The sequence below is a fragment of the Ovis aries genome, chromosome 8 (assembly GCF_016772045.2).
Source record: "Ovis aries strain OAR_USU_Benz2616 breed Rambouillet chromosome 8, ARS-UI_Ramb_v3.0, whole genome shotgun sequence".
Classification (NCBI taxonomy): Eukaryota; Metazoa; Chordata; class Mammalia; order Artiodactyla; family Bovidae; genus Ovis; species Ovis aries.
In genome coordinates this window covers 42942234-42959527 of record NC_056061.1, presented here as the reverse complement: position 1 = coordinate 42959527, position 17294 = coordinate 42942234, and the positions used below count along the sequence as shown (strand labels likewise).

The 17294-nt window shown below is 37.0% G+C and overlaps 1 pseudogene; it reads right to left on the bottom strand.

Annotated features, from left to right (window-relative positions):
- Positions 1-4627: 4627 nt before the first annotated feature.
- On the bottom strand, positions 4628-5653 carry LOC121820183 (histone-lysine N-methyltransferase SETMAR-like; annotated as a pseudogene).
- Between the last annotated feature and the right edge of the window lie 11641 nt (positions 5654-17294).

Genomic DNA, 17294 nt, shown 5'->3' with positions numbered 1-17294 from the left:
CAGATATGCAGATGACACCACCCTTATGGCAGAAAGTGAAGAGGAACTAAAAAGCCTCTTGATGAAAGAAAAAGTGGAGAGAGTGAAAAAGTTGGCTTAAACCTCAACATTCAGAAAACAAAGATCATGGCATCTGGTCCCATTACTTCATGGGAAATAGATGGGGAAACCGTGGAAACAGTGTCAGACTTTATTTTGGGGGGCTCCAAAATCACTGCAGATGATGACTTGCAGCCATGAAATTAAAAGACGCTTATTCCTTGGAAGGAAAGTTATGACCAACCTAGATAGCATATTCAAAAGCAGAGACATTACTTTGCCAACAAAGGTCCGTCTAGTCAAGGCTATGGTTTTTCCAGTAGTCATGTATGGATGTGAGAGTTGGACTGTGAAGAAAGCTGAGTGCTGAAGAATTGATGCTTTTGAACTGTGGTGTTGGAGAAGACTCTTGAGAGTCCCTTAGACTGCAAGGAAATCCAACCTGTCCATTCTGAAGGAGATCAGACCTGGAATTTCTTTGGAGGGAATGATGCTGAAGCTGAAACTCCAGTACTTTGGCCACCTCATGTGAAGAGTTGACTCATTGGAAAAGACTCTGATGCTGGGAGGGATTGGGGGCAGGAGAAGAAGGGGACGACAGAGGATGAGATGGCTGAATGGCATCACGGACTCGATGGACGTGATGGAGTGAACTCCAGGAGTTGGTGATGGACAGGGAGGCCTGGTGTGCTGCGATTCATGGGGTCTCAAAGAGTCGGACATGACTGAGCGACTGAACTGAACTGAACTCAAAGGTAAAAGTGGTAGAATTTACATACAGATTAATGTCTCATCATAAAATTAAAAAAACTGATGAAGTGTGAATCCCGGTCTCAATGAAGTCTTCTTAGAAATTGATCAAATTAATATCTATAGTAGGGATCAAGAGAAATTAGATGATTTAATAAGCACCCATGTAGTGTCAGTATATAACATGGTTATGAGTTATTTTTTTGTTGTTTTTCTAATCTGAATCATCAGAATAAAATGATAGGTTAAGCCTTTTTGAAACAGCGACTACATAAATTATCTAGGAAAAGAAGGAACTTTTGGCAACTTACAGATTTTTAGCTTCTCTATCACTAGCCTATTAACTCATCAAAAATTTTTAAACAGATTTTATTTAATCATTTTACTTCACTAATTGTGTATATTGCTTAGTTTCATTTCATTTTGAAATATATGATGATGTTTATAGCTATCAGAGATGGATATCTATATATAACTAGAATAATATTCAGAAGTCAGGAATCATTTATTAACTATTGGGATTACCAGATCACCTTACCTGCCTCCTGTGAAACCTATATGCAGGTCAAGAAGCAACAGTTAAAACAGAACATGGAACAACAGACTGGTTCAAAATTGGGAAAGGGGTGCATCAAGGCTGTATATTGTCACCCTGTTTATTTAACTTGGGCTTCCCTGGTAGCTCAGTTGGTAAACAATCCGCCTGCAATGCAAGAGACCCTGGTTCAATTTCTGGGTTAAGAAGATCTACTGGAGAAGGGATAGGCTACCCACTCCAGTATTCTGGCCTGGAGAATTCCATGGACTGTATAGTCCATGGTTTCTCAAAGAGTTGGGCACAACTGAGCAACTTTCACTTCACTCACTTATTTAATCTATATGCAGAGTACATCATACAAAATCCTGGGCTGGTGAAGCACAAATTGGAATCACTATTACCAGGAGAAATATCAATAACCTCAGAATGCAGAAAGTGAGGAGAACTAGACCCATTGATGAAGGTGAAAGAGGAAAGTGAAAAAGTTGGCTTAAAACTCAACATCCAAAAAAACTAAGATCTTGGCATCCGAGTCCCATCACTTCACGGCAAATAGATGCGGAAACAATGGAAACAGTGACAGACTTCATTTTCTTGGGCTCCAAAATCACTGTGGACAGTGACTGCAGCCATGATATTAAAAGACGCTTGCTCCTTGGAAGAAAAGCCATGACCAACCTAGAAAGTGAAGTCACTCAGTCGTGTCTGACTCTGTGCGACCCCATGGACTGTAGCCCACCAAGCTCCTCTGTCCATGGGATTCTCCAGGCAAGAGTACCGGAGTGGGTTGCCATTTCCTTCTCCAGGGGATCTTCCCGACCCAGGGATCGAACCCAGGTCTCACGCATTGCAGGCAGACGCTTTAACCTCTGAGCACTGCGTATTAAAAAGCAGAGACATTATTTTGCTGACAAAGGTCCGTATAGGCAAAGCTATGGTCCTGTAGACATGTATGAATGTGAGAGCTGGACCATAAAGAAGGATGAGTGCCGAAGAATTGTTGCTTTTGAACTGTGGTGTTGGGGAACACTCTTGAGAATCACTTGAACTGCAAGAAGATCAAACCAGTGAATCCTAAAGGAAATCAATCCTGAGTATTCATTGGAAGGACAGATGCTGAAGCTGAAGCTCCAATACCTTGGCCACCTGATGCGAAGAGCCAAGTCATTAGAAAAGACTGATGCTAGGAAAGACAGAAGGCAGGAAGAGAAAGGGAAAACAGAAGACAAGATGGTTGGATGGCATTATCCACTCAATGGATATGAGTATGAGCAAGTTCCGGGAGATGGTAAAGGACAGGGAAGCCTGGTGTGCTGCAGTCCAAAGAGTCAAATATGACTGAGGAATTAAACTACAATAAGACAGGTTAACGGTACATTGGCACAATCCAGCCTGCAGACTGAAACCTGATTTTTAATAAAAGATTTGTTGGGAAAACTGCCATGCCCATTTGAGTACATCTTGTCTTTGACTGCTTTCCCACAATGGCAGAGTTGAATCATTACAACAGAGACAATCCAGCCTTCAAAACCTAAAATATTTACCTATCTGGCCCTTTACAAAAAAGTTTTGCTTACCTCCACTCCAAATCCGTAAAGAACATTATCAAATAATAAAATATACTTCTCTATGAACTACTTTAAAATACTCCCTATGCATCCTAAGCAATCCTAGAGATAATATATGTAATTACAACATTTATTCAGTGTGAGGTCCTGATATAAATCCCTATGTAAATCTGTGGTCCTTGAGGATTATATCCTGTTTTTATGTATTTTTTTTTGTTCAGATTATGTTTTTTTCTTTTTTTCTTATGAATTTTCTGAAAAGAAAACTAACAGTTTCAACTATTTGTCACATTAAACAAAAGGTAAAGCTCTTTAAGTACAAAAGAACATGTTTCAATGGGACCACTGTAAGTGTCACTCAGGAGAAAATGTATTTTATGGTAATATTCATAGTATGTTATTGTTTCATTTGAGAGAATAAATCCATTGGTTGTAGTTTCAAATGGAACTTGTTGGTTGAAACTTTGGTGCTGAAATAACAGAACATAAAGTCCTTGTCTCCAAGAGTTGCTTTGTTTTGGTCTGTGGTGTGATTTGTGCCAAACTAGAAGGCCTACGGTGGAAAATAAATCCATAATGTCTAGAAACTAAGATCTCACCTAATAGGGACCCCGTCAGCAGTCACACACTGACACTGGCACTTAGCATACATCAGGCATCAAGTGGAATAAGTTTATATAATAGCTATTATAGCTGTATTATTTCCTCATGTGTAAAAAGATAAGTCCAAACTAGGGCAGTTATTGGTAGCCCTGTCTATATATTAGAATTTTCTATAAAGTTTTAAAATAACAAATGTGCTTTGGACTTACTTGAAACTAAATTTAAAAAAAAGAAAACCAGTTTGGGCAGGTTTAATGTGAGCTAGGGCTTATAATTATCAATCTAAATTATAGATGATGTCCAATTTTTCAGAAGTGACACCAGATGTATAGCACTGCTCCTCTGATTTCTAACTGAAAGGCTGAGAGTAAACAATGACAGCAGTTAACCACTGAGAAAAGTCTAAGAGCATGCCAACTATCTTTTGCCTTTGGTTTTAATATAAATAGACAAGAGAGCAGTGTACATATTATGGTTATATCAAATAGAACATTAAGGAAGAGGTTACATGGGTAATTTCACAGACATGTTTTTGCAGCAGAATGAGTGTGAATCGGTATTTTTTGTTTTGCTAGTTTTTACTCAACATTTAAACTAATTTTTATGTTTGAAAAATCCATTAAATTTCTCTTGCAAAAACTACTAACACCAGATCTGAATTTCCCCATGTCAAGAGTTGTTAAAATCTGAACAGCAGCTGCTATTTTTTAGAAGGGACACAAATTGTCCAAATCAGTTTCCATTATTTGTTTTCTACCCTCATGACACTGCAGTGGAGTGTCAGTTGCCATCTATTGTTGTCCTCATTCTGATGCTCTTCTTATATTAGGTTGATACAAAAGCACTGGGGCTTCCCTGGTGGCTCAGACAGTAAAGGATCTGCCTGGATTTCTGGAGACCCAGTTTCGATACCTGGGTCAGGAAGATCCCCTGGAGAAGGGAATGGCTACCCACTCCAATATTTATTGCCTGGAGAATTCCATGAACAGAGAACCTAGTGGGCTACAGTCCATGGGATTGCAAAGTCACACACAACTGAGCAACTAACACTTTCACACTCTCACAAAAGTAACTGAAGCTTTTGACCATGAATTTTAAATCATTATAACTAGGCTTAAACACACCTTTATTAATCAAAATAGGAACCATTACAATCAACACATTTTTGCCAACAAGAAATAAGTTGGTTTATCCTTGTAGCATAAAAATACATACTTTGGAATTTGACAAACTCATGGAAAACACTTTTTGCCTCCAGGCTGTGGTGAAAGCATTTTCTCTGTAAAAAGTTGCAGAGATGCTTGAAGAAATGGTATTTGGTTGGCAAAAGGCCTGGTGAATATGGCAGATGAGGCAAAACTTGGTAGCCCAATTCATTCTACTTGAAGCATATGTTGTGTGACATGCAGTTGGGCTTTGTCATGGAGAAGAATTGAGCCCTTTCTGTTGACCAATGTCAGCTACAGGCAATGTAGCTTTCTGTGCATCTCTTCGACTTGCTGAGCACACTTCTCAGATATAATGATTGTGCCAGGATTCAGACAGCCGTAGTGGATCAGACCAGCAAACAGTGACCTGACCTTTCTTTAGTGCAAGTTTGACTTTGGGAAGTGCTTTGGAGCTTCTTCTCGATCCAATCACTGAGCTGGTCATCCCAGGTTGTTGTATAAAATATACTTTTCATCTCATGTCGCAATCTGATTGAGAAGTTGTTCACTGTTGTTGCATAGAATAAGAGAAGACAACAGTTCAAAAGGATGATTTTATTATTATTATTTTTTTATTTTTGGTAAGCTCATGAGGCACCTACTTATCAAGATTTTTTCATCTTTTCAATTTGCTTCAAATGACGAATGACCATAGAATGTTTTATTCTGAGTTCTTCAACAACTTCTCGTGTAGTTGTAAGAGGATTAGCTTCAATGATGGCTCTCAGTTGGTCATTGTCACCTTCCAATAGCCAGCCACTATGCTCTTCATCTTCAAGTCTCCCACCTTCTGTGCAAAACTTCTTAACCACCACTATTCCTTCATTAGCACTTCTTGGGACAAACGTGTTGTTGATGTTGTAAGTTGTCTCTGCTGTTTAATGACCCATTTTGAACTTGAATTTAAAAATTGCTCAAATTTGCCTTTTGTCTAACAGTATGTCTATAGTTTAAAATAAAGGGCAAGTAATAAGTCATTAGCAAAAACACATAAAGAAATGTATATTAAAATGATGTATAACATAACCACATTTATTTAAGAATGTATTCCAATATCAAATGGTAAAGTTCAACACTGTAAAATGACAATTTGTTTTGCATCAACCTAATAGTTTAGAAATAGCATCTGTACCTATGTCTCTGTCAAAAGAAGAAAAAGAACAGACCCACAGACTGCAGATTTTGACAAAAATGTGAATAAACATTTTTATTTGTGACCTATCTTACTCTTGTAAATTACTTATTAGTCTATGATAGACATTTGAATTTGTAACCAGGTCCAGGGTGAAAAATGTATCCTTGTTCTTTATCTCTTGCTGAGATATATTCTAATATTTCTTCCTTCTGAGATTAACAGTTTTTCCTGTTAACAAACTCAGAGATGTGATGCCCAACAAATATTTCAGATGGCAAACTCCAAGTTTTCTAAAGACTATGTGTATGCATGCATGTATGCATGCACCTGTTTATGTGTTGAGTATTTGAAACAAACCTTAGAAATCACTATGTCTTTACTCAGGCATCTTATTCAGTACTAAAAATTAGGTACTAATGTGTCATCCTTTAAATGATGTGGAAAATGAGGGTCCAAAGACAAGTAATTAGTTCAACTTCACAGTTCATAAAGTTATGAACTTGGGTCACTTTAGTGTAGTACTGTGGGCCATGCTATTCACATCCTCTTAAATTCTGCTGCCTCAATAATTTAAGAAACTGTTTCACCAAGTTTAAACATATGGAATAGTCTCAAAATTGATGTGCTACTGCTTGGCATCAGTATATTTAAGTCCTCTTTACTCTAAACACCCATGTGTTCACTATTATCTAGGTCAGTAGTTTCCTGGTTACCTTAAGAAAGCCAGGATCACTTTGGAAGTCTTGGGACTCACAGTCTGCCTTTGAACCTCAATGATACTCTTCCCTTTTCTTTTGAAATATTTACCACGTGGTATTATATTACTTACGTAATTACTTTGTCTCCTTTCACACAATTTTATGAGTTCCTTGAGGCCATACTTTCATTATTTTTATGCCTGCTATGCCTTTCACAGTGTCTTAAAAAGTACTGAATTTAATCGAATATTGAATTTGCTTAACAGTAGTAGTTGGTAAGTGAGCTCTTCTAAAGGCTACTCAACAGTGTGAAACATTGAAAGCCTCACATATGAGATGGTGGTGAGAGGACTTTCATTTATAAACTATAGACATCAAGGACCCCGTCTTGTTTTGTTTCAGTTACTGTACATTTTTCCTAATCAGAAATGAGATTGTCTGAATTTCTCCAGGTACAACGGCCTGACTGGCTTTGATGGGACTCTGTAAATTTTCCAAGAATAAGCACCTAAGATTTGAGTTCAGTAACAGAATGAGAAGAAAAGTCTAGTTATTGACATAGTTTCCAGTGGAGCACATCATGTTTACTTTATATGCAGGCAATAAGCAATGGTGAATTTTAAAATTCAGTTATATCTCATTCTTTCATAGTTTACAGAATATACCTCTCAGCCTGCTATATTATGAAGTCTTTATCTGTTAGCATATTAGTTGGCTTTAATCTTCAAACTGAGTTTCTAGTTTAAGTCTTAAACTCTATTCATAATACCAAAAGATCTGGGTCATTTATCTCCATATGAGAGATTTACCTTGCTCTGCAGTTCTAGAAATAGCATCTAAATGCTTCTCAAAAGATCCTTTGCAAGAATAAAGTAAAACAATTATTTGATGGAGGTCAGGGTAGGAGAAGACACTATTTGATTATCGTTCCATCTCTAGGTCATAATCAGACTTTGAATTTTGGCTGCAGAATGTGTAACACAGCATGGCTCTGTGCTATGATCTCTAGCAAATTTCTAAACACTTGTAATCTGTTCATAAAAATCTTTTCCTGAGGCACAGAATTAAGAGTACCTCATAAAGGGAAATGGTTGCAGGGTGGTGTCACTCTTGTTTGACTCACTTCTAAACATTTGGTATTGTAGCCTATAGGAGTCTACCTTCTAGAGAGCATGCATTCAGGGTTTGCTTTTGTAATCTCACTTTAGATCCCTCAGGCTCTCTGCATGTAGGCAATCCCCTGTAAGACGGTATCAGCGGGGGACAAAATGAAGTAAAGAGGATTGTATCTGACAGAGCTCCTTAAATAAGTTGTTCAATTGACAGGAGAGGTAGGAAGCCTTCCCAGAGTGATTAATTTGAATGATCTAAACTAGGTGATGTGAACTTTTAAAAGACTCTTTGTTTCTTTTAATTTCCTGAAAAATAGTCAAAAATGAATTCTGAAAAAAGAAGTATTTTGTAAAAGTTTACACATGTGAAGTTGTGTTCACCTGACTTCAAAATTAGGAATATTTTTTCTTAAAGGCACTTGTTTTCAAAATTAAAGTACACAAGAAAATATCCAGTGTGCTTGTTTTATCATACTGATTTCCTGCATCCAACTATAGGGATTCTGATTCTGTAGTTCCTGGTCTTGAGTCTATGAAACTGGGTTTTTAACAAAACCTACAAGTATCCATGATATAGATAACTTGGAGTTAGGAAATTTAAAAAGGAAATTTCAAGATGATGGAAATGTGGTCTCTAATTGAGACTTTAATCTACTTACTTTTACATATAAACTTCTAGTCAGAGATTCAGATCAGATATTACTTTAGCTAGAGAACCAAAATAACGTCTGTGAACGTTCTTAGTGAAAACTAGAGATCCTTGGTTGGAAGCTGCTTTGGAAAGTCACCTTCAAATAGTTAAAGGAAAATTGTATCAAAGTATTTGCTGTGTCTCTATTCATGCTTGGTTTGATATACTATTTTCAAGCAAGTATAAACTTTTTCTTACTTCCTGTAAAAAACTTATCTGTAAAGTGCTCTCTCAATCACACTTTAGGAGGCATGTAAACTTATCTACAATTTTTAAAACACCTAAATTATCCTTCGATTCAGAGGTTAGTGTTAAATCATATAAATATATACATATGCTCAAAACTAATTATATCCCTTTGAGAAAATTTAACATTTCTAAATATCCAGTAATTATAAATCTAGTTCCAGTGCCGAATGGTCTGAAGAGAGTAATATATGCTCATATAATTTTAAAACAAAAATTCAATTATTTGGGACAAAAAATTAATGTTTTAAATATTCAGATTATCTTTTTTTCCCTTACAAATGCTAGTATTAAATTTAAAACATGTAAGATAAGGAGAGGCTGAACTATCAAATAATTTAATTGCTGTGATGAGTTTTTAAACGTGTCCGCTTGGCTAGGCTAGAGTGCCTCTTTATTCAAATACATATTACTTAGAAATTCTTGAAAGGGATTATTTTCCATCATATAACTAAAGAAATACTTTTACTTTATATATTCCAGATACCTGATAAGCATCCTTATAAGATAAATCATATTTTTTCCTGTTAAGGTCCTCCTGATTTTGTGTGTATATATACACACACATATAGATAGATGATAGATAGATAGATAGATAGATAGATATAGATATAAATGTATTTGAGCATAAAATCCCCATGTTCAATACAGAGCAAGCATTAACATATGACAAAAGAAAGTTTAAAGAGATATACAGAGACAGTATCAATGTAGTCAGGGGTAGAAAACTGTTAGTCACTTAAGTCCAAAATTTTTTAAGTAACGTTAAAAAAAAAAAAAAAGCCACCTTGGGAATGACATACAGAGTAGGATTTAGAAGGCATTCCTTATTAAAATAAAGTTCAAGGTATAATACTTTATATATACATATATATATATATATATATATATACACACACATATACACAGGGGTATAATTGCTATACAATGTGCATATTAGAGAAAGGAGGGATTTTGCCAGTGAGAAATGGTATTATATCCTATTTTGAAACTTAAAACTCTACTTTCTAGTAATATCTAAAATGGCCTCATAAACATTTAACACTCACATGCCCATCAAAGTGCAGAGATCCCAATAGGAATTACAAATAATGTTTTCCAACTACAATGTGGCAAACAAAATATTTTTATTACCAGAACAATCATCGCAAATAAAAGTGTTACTGCAATACAAGCTCAACAAAAGGACATTAATTTGCTGGCAGCTATATTGCTAGACAATAAAATTCCTTTCATTTATTTACTAGCAGAACAATGTGGCATTTATTTGGTAGCTAACACCTTTAGCTGCACCAGAATAAATGCTACATGACAAGCCAAAAACAGGTCAAATGCTTATAGTTCCATGAAAGTAAGGAAGTGTTTACACACAGACATACACATAATATACCCATACACAGAAAAACACACACTCTCACACACAACATGTATACTATCATGTAAGAATTGAATCGCCAGTCTATGTCTGACGCAGGATACAGCATGCTTGGGGCTGGTGCATGGGGATGACCCAGAGAGAGGTTATCGGGAGGAAGGTGGGAGGGGGGTTCATGTTTGGGAACGCATGTAAGAATTAAAGATTTTAAAATTTAAAAAATAAAAAACTAAAAAAAAAAAAAAAAGCAATCAAACAAAGTATAGGGGCATGTACAAAGGATAAAAGAAACAAGGAACCATCCTGAAAGAGCACCCAATAATCAAATGGAATGATGATGGATAAGGGCAACATAGTAAATAATATAAGTATAAGCTTATAACACAGAGTCAAATAAGTACTCATGAGTGCATATTGATATAAATAATATTTTAATAAACAAATGATGATGGAAGGGCATATCTTTCTTACAGAAGAATTCCAAATAATAAGTGTACAAGAGATAAAGGGAATAGAAAATGTCATTAGAATAGCACAGCAATAATCGCTATGCTGCTGCTGCTGCTAAGTCGCTTCAGTCGTGTCCGACTCTGTGCAACCCTGTAGACGGCAGGCTGGGATTTTCCAGGCAAGAACACTGGAGTGGGTTGCCATTTCCTTCTCCAATGCATGAAAGTGAAAAGTGAAAGTGAAATCGCTCAGTCATGTCCGACTCTTAGCGACCCCATGGACTGCAGCCTACCAGGCTCCTCGTCCATGGGATTTTCCAGGCAAGAGTACTGGAGTGGGTTGCCATTGCCTCCTTCAATAATCGCTATAGACAAGATTAATAGGGTAAAGTTTAAGGTGTGTATGGGTAAGGGACAAAAGAAACTTTACAGGAAGAATCTTGGCAGACACTACCTTACCCAAATGATCAAAGGCAACACTGCCAATAAATGATGCTAATGCCATGCATCCTGTGGTATGAAATAAGGAAAAGAACATTGTGTCTTTGTGAATATTTTCCTGAAAATTCATAATCCCAGTTTAAGCATGTGAACAGATCAGACAAATTCCAACTGAAGCAGATTCTACAACCTGATTAGTACCCTTCAAAAGTGTCGAAACCAGGAAAACAGAGACTCAGGAACTATCAGAAACTGGAAGAGAATAAGGAAGCATGATAACTAAAAGAAATGTGGTATCTTGATTTACAATGAGGACCACAAAAAATACATTAGTAGAAAACTTTGTGAAATCCAAATAAAGTTTACATTTTAGTTAATTATGTTGTACCAATATTAATATTTTATTTTGAAGAATATGGTATGGTTATACTAGATGTTAACACTGGGGGTGAGGGGAAGGAAAATGGCCAAGGTGGGACAAGTAGGACCATGAGATTTAGTCTAACGGGGCAGGTGGTTGAGAGATTTGCTCTACAAATATTAGTTATGCCAAGTCTATCTTTGTTCCTAGTGATGGCTCTTGTCAATGTTATCAGTGTTTAAAATGTTAATGCACACTTAACATCTTTTACACTTACACATTAGATGATTCCATACTAAAAGAAGATTAAAACAACTCTAATAAGGACAACAGAATTGTGCGAAATAGGCACCCAACACCGAGAGAGTAAACTTGTTTTTGTATCCATCTTCCATTTATCAATATAAGAAGCCAAGGACTGTTAAAGAACTTTCTACATGCTGCAGAACTTGCCTAAAGAGATATCAAAATCAGGTGTTCTAACTCACTAAAACTAATTCTAACCAGCTAAAACTGAAAAACACCTGTGAATTTGGAGTGACTCACATCTTAAACCAATAATAACCATAAGCTTTGAATAACATTGATATGCCAGATTAACTGGAACTGAAGATTCTTTCCTAATGACAATGGAGCTTGTCTTAACCAGTCATACATGGATATACATTTGCTCTGCCTTATTTATGGTACTTACATATTATTCACAATGAACTTTGCCTTTTAAATACATGATACCACTCTCTGAATTTTTTTGCTAATTTGTCCTCTTGTCTAGGAAACAAAAATTCAGAGCATGCTTTGTTGGTCATAGTGATATGTGATGATCACTTTTCTTTAGCAATAAAGATTGTGGATAATGTATGAAGTGAAAATGTTAGTCAGTTACTCATGTCCAACTCCTTTGTGACCCATGAACTATAGATTGTCAGGCTCCTCTGTCCATCGAATTTTCCAGCAAGAATATTGGAGTGGGTTGCATTCCCTTTTCCATGGATCTTCCTGACCTGGAACCCAGGTCTCCTGCAATGGAGACAGATTTTCTGAGCCACCAGGAAAGCCCTGGATAATGTATGTGCATAGCTACTCAGTTTTGTTTGACTCTTTGCAACCCCATGGACTGTAGCCCGGCAGGGTATAAATATATCCCAAATAATAGCATAGTAAACACTGATTTCAGAATTCAGGTGACTATTTTTCCTTTCACTAATCTGCCATTTCCCTTTGAATAAAATTTCTAGGATTCTTCTCTAAAATTGGTATTTTAAAAGAAACCATTACTTTTGCCTGTTTCTTAATAGTCTCAATAAATAATTAAAATTTGACACATTTTTACTCCTTGCAGCCAATGTGAAAACAACACCCCATTGTGGATGTGATGGGTGATGGAAGTAAAGTCCGACACTGTAAAGAACAATATTGCATAGGAACCTGGAATGTTAGGTCCATGAATCCAAGTAAATTGGAAGTAGTCAAACAGGAGACGGCAAGAGTGATTATTGACATTTTAGGAACCAGTGAACTACAATGGACTGGAAAGGGCGAAGTTAATTCAGTAGACCATTGAATCTATGACTGTGTGCAAGAATCCTTTAGAAGAAGTGAAGTAGACATCATAGTTAACAAAAGAGTCTGAGATGCAGTACTTGGGTGCAATCTTAAAAACAACAGAATAATATCTTTTCAGTTCCATCAAACCATTCAACATACAGTATCCAAGTCTATGCTCCAACCAGAAAAGCTGAAGAAGCTGAAGTTAAATGGTTCTGAGACCTACAGGACCATCTAGAACTAACACTCAAAAAATATGTCCTTTTCATTATAAGGGACTGGAATGCAAAAGTAGGATGTCAAGATATATTTGGAGTAATAGGCAAATTTGGTTTTGGAGTACAAAATGAAGCAGGGCAAAGGCTAAAAGATTTTTGTCAAGAGAACACATTAGTCATACCAAACACCTTCTTCCAACAAAACAAGAGAAGACTCTACACAAGGACATCACCAGATGGTCAATACTGAAATCAGATTGATTATATTCTTTGCAGTCAAGGATGGAAAAGGTCTATACAGTCAGCAAAAATGAGACCAGGAGCTGACTGGCTCAGATCATGAACTCCTTATTGCCAAATTCAGACTTAAATTGAAAAAAGTAGGGAAAACCACTAGACCATTCAGGTATGACATAAATCAAATACCTTATGATTTAAGATATATTTGCATACAGTGGAAGTGACAAACAGATTCAGAGATTATACATGATAGAGAGAGTGCCTGAAGAACTAAGGACGGAGGTTTGTGACATTGTACAGCAGGCAGGGATCAAGACCATCCCCAAGAAAAAGAAATGCAAAAAGGCAAAATGGTTGTCTGAGGAGGTCTTACAAATAGCTGTGAAAAGAAGAGAAGCTAAAGGCAAAGGACAAAAGTAAATATATACCCATTTGAAGGCAGAGTTCTAAAGAATAGCAAGAAGAGATAAAAAAAAAAAAAAGCCTTCCTCAGTGACCAATGCAAAGAAATAGAGGAAAACAACAGAATGGGAAAGACTAGAGATCTCTGGGGAAGGCAATGGCACCCCACTCCAGTACTCTTGCCTGGAAAATCCCATAGACGGAAGAGCCAGGTGAGCTGCAGTCCATGGGGTCGTGAAGAGTCGGACATGACTGAGACTTCAGTTTCACTTTTCACTTTCATGCATTGGAGAAGGAAATGGCAACCCGCTCCAGTGTTCTTGCCTGGAGAATCCCAGGGATGGGGGAGCCTAGTGGGCTGCCCTCTATCGGGTAGCACAGAGTCAGACATGACTGAAGTGATTTAGCAGCAGCAACAGCAGAGATCTCTTCAAGAAAAGTAAAGATCCCAAGGGAACATTTCATGCAAAGATGGGCACAACAAAGGAAAGAAATGGTAGGGACCTAACAGAAGCAGAAGATATTAAAAAGAGGTGGCAAGATACACAGAAGAGCTATACAAAAAAGATCTTCCCAAACCAGATAACCATGATTGTGTGATCACTCACCTAGAGCCAGACATCCTGGAATGTGAAGTGAAGTGGGTCTTAGGAAGCATCACTATGAACAAAGTTAGTGGAGATGATGGAATTCCAGTTGAGTAATTTCAAATCCTAAAAGATGATGCTGTCAGAGTACTGCACTCAATATGCCAACAAATTTGGAAAACTCAGCAGGGCCACAGGAATGAAAAAGGGCAGTTTTCGTTTCAATCCCAAAGAAAGGCAATGCCAAAGAATGCTCAAACTACTGCACAATTGCACTTATCTCACATGCTTGTAAAGAATTGCTCAAAATTCTCTAAGCCAGGCTTCAGCAATACATGAACCATGAACTTCCAGATGTTCAAGCTGGTTTTAGAAAAGGCAGAGGAACAAGAGATCAAATTGCCAACATCTGCTTGATCATCAAAAAAGCCAGAGAGTTCCATAAAACATCTACTTGTGCTTTACTGAGTATGCCAAAGCCTTTGACTGTGTAGATCACAATAAACTGTGGAAAAGTTCTTCAAGAGATGGGAATACCAGACCACCTTACCTGCCTCCTGAGAAATCTGTAATGCAGGTCAAGAAGCAACAGCTAGAACAGGACATGGGACAACAGACTGGTTCCAAATCAGAAAAGGAGTACATCAAGGCTGTATACTGTCACCCTGCTTATGTAACTTATATGCAGAGTACCTCATGTGAAATGCTGGGCTGGAGGAAGCAGAAGCTGGAATCAAGATTGCCAGGAGAAATATCAATAACCTCAAATATGCAGATGACAACCATCATCGCAAAAAATGAAGAAGACCTAAAGAGCCTCTTGATGAAAGTGAAAGAGGAGAGTGAAAATGTTGGCTTAAAACTCTTTCAGAAAACTAAGATCATGGCATCTGGTCCCATCACTTCATGGCAAATAGATGGGGAAACGATGGAAACAGTGACAGACTTTATTTTTTTTTGTGGGGGGGGTGTCTCCAAAATCACTGCAGATGGTGACTGCAGCCATGAAATTAAAAGATGCTTGCTTCTTGTAAGAAAAGTTATGACCAACCTAGACAGCATATTAAAAAGCATAGACATTACTTCACCAACAAAGGTCCATCTAACCAAAGCTATGGTTTTCCCAGTAGTCATGTATGGATGTGAGAGTTGGAGTATAAAGAAAGCAGAGTGCCAAAGAATTGATGCTTTTGAACTGTGGTATTGGTGAAGATTCTTTACAATCCCTTGGACTGCAAGGAGATCAAACCAGTCAGTCCTAAACAAAGTCAGTGGTGAATGTTCATTGGAAGGACTGATGTTGAAGCTGAAACTCCAAAATGTTGGCCACCTGATGTGAAGACCTGACTCACTGGAAAAGACCCTGATGCTGGGAAAGGTTGAAGGCAGGAGGAGAAGGGTTCAACAGAGAATGAGATGGTTGAATGGCATCACCAAATCAATGGATATGAGTTTGTCCAAGCTCTGCAAGTTGGTGATGGACAGGGAAGCCTGCTGTACTGCAATCTATGGGGTCACGAAGAGTCAGACATGATTGAGCGACTGAACTGAACTGATCAGCTTCATGACTGATTGACAGTTTATACTGAAGTCCTTACAATTTAGATAATCTGTCCTCTTCTTTCATATAGTTCTGCATTCACTTTCAAATGTATATATACTGAGATAGATTATATATACTAAACTGGAATAAAGATTCCCAGGAGAAATATCAACAATCTTAGATATGCAGATGATAGTACCTACCCTATAGGCAGAAAGCGAAGAGGAACTGAAGAGCCTCCTGATGAAGGTAATAGTTAATAAACTGACTTAGAATGCAACATTCAAAAAACTAAGATTATGGCATCTGGTCCCATCACTTCATGGCAAATAGATGGGGAAACAAAGGAAACAGTGGCAAATATTTTTCTCTTGGGCTCCAAAATCACTGTGGACAGTGACTATAGCCACAAAATTGAAAGACATATGCTCCTTGAAAGAAAAGCTAAGAAAAACCTAGACAGCACAGTAAAAAGTAGACATATCACTTTGTCAACAAAGGTCCATACAGTCTAAGGTAAGGTTTTTCCAGTAGTCATGTATAGATGTGAGTGTTGGACCATAAAGAAGGCTGAGGGCTAATTGTGTTGCTGGATTAAACTCTTGAGAGTCACCTAGACTGCAAGGAGCCTAAACTAGACACCCTAAAGGAAATCCACCCTGAATATTCATTGAAAGGACTGATGCTAAAGCTTCACAATTTTGGTCATCTGATGCAAAGAGACGACTCATTAGAAAAGACCAAGATGGGAGGGAAATATTGAGGGCAGGAAGAGAAGGGTGTGAGAATGAGATAGCTGGATGGTATTACCAACTCAATGGACATGTGTTTGAGCAAACGCCATGAGATAGTGAAGGATGGGGAAGCCTCGCATGCTGCAGTCCATGGGATCACAAAGAGTTGGACACAACTTAGTGACCGCACAAGGTTTTAGTGAAACAATGAATATGGTAGCATCTGTTCACAGTATCTGATAGGATAACATTAGGATGCTCCTAATGTTATCAAATTAAAGATAAAAGATAAAATGAGAAATAAACAATTCAACTATTGTTACAGACTTCATTATTGCCCTCTCAACAGTTAAGAGGACAACCAGAAAAAAAATCAGAAAAATATATAGGCATCTCAAAGAACCCTATCAATCAACTTGTCTTAAGTGAAATTTCAGAATACTTTACACTCAATCATATTAGAATATATATTCTTTTAAAAAGCATGTAAATTATTCTCCAGGATGGATCACATACCAAGGTATTTTTTTAAGTCTAAATATATTTTAAGTATTTGAGAAAATCAAGAATAATCAAGAGAATATTAATAAGACCAAAAGCTGGTTATTTGAATATATGAACAAAATTTATAAACATTTAGCTATATTCTCCAAGAAAAAAATGTAAAGAATAAAATTAACACAGAAACTGAAGTGTATAGTGCATCATTATAGACACTGCACAAATTAAAAGATTATTAGGGACTAATACAAACAACTGTATGCCCACAAATTAGAAAGCTAAAAGACAAGGGCAAATGGTTAGAAAA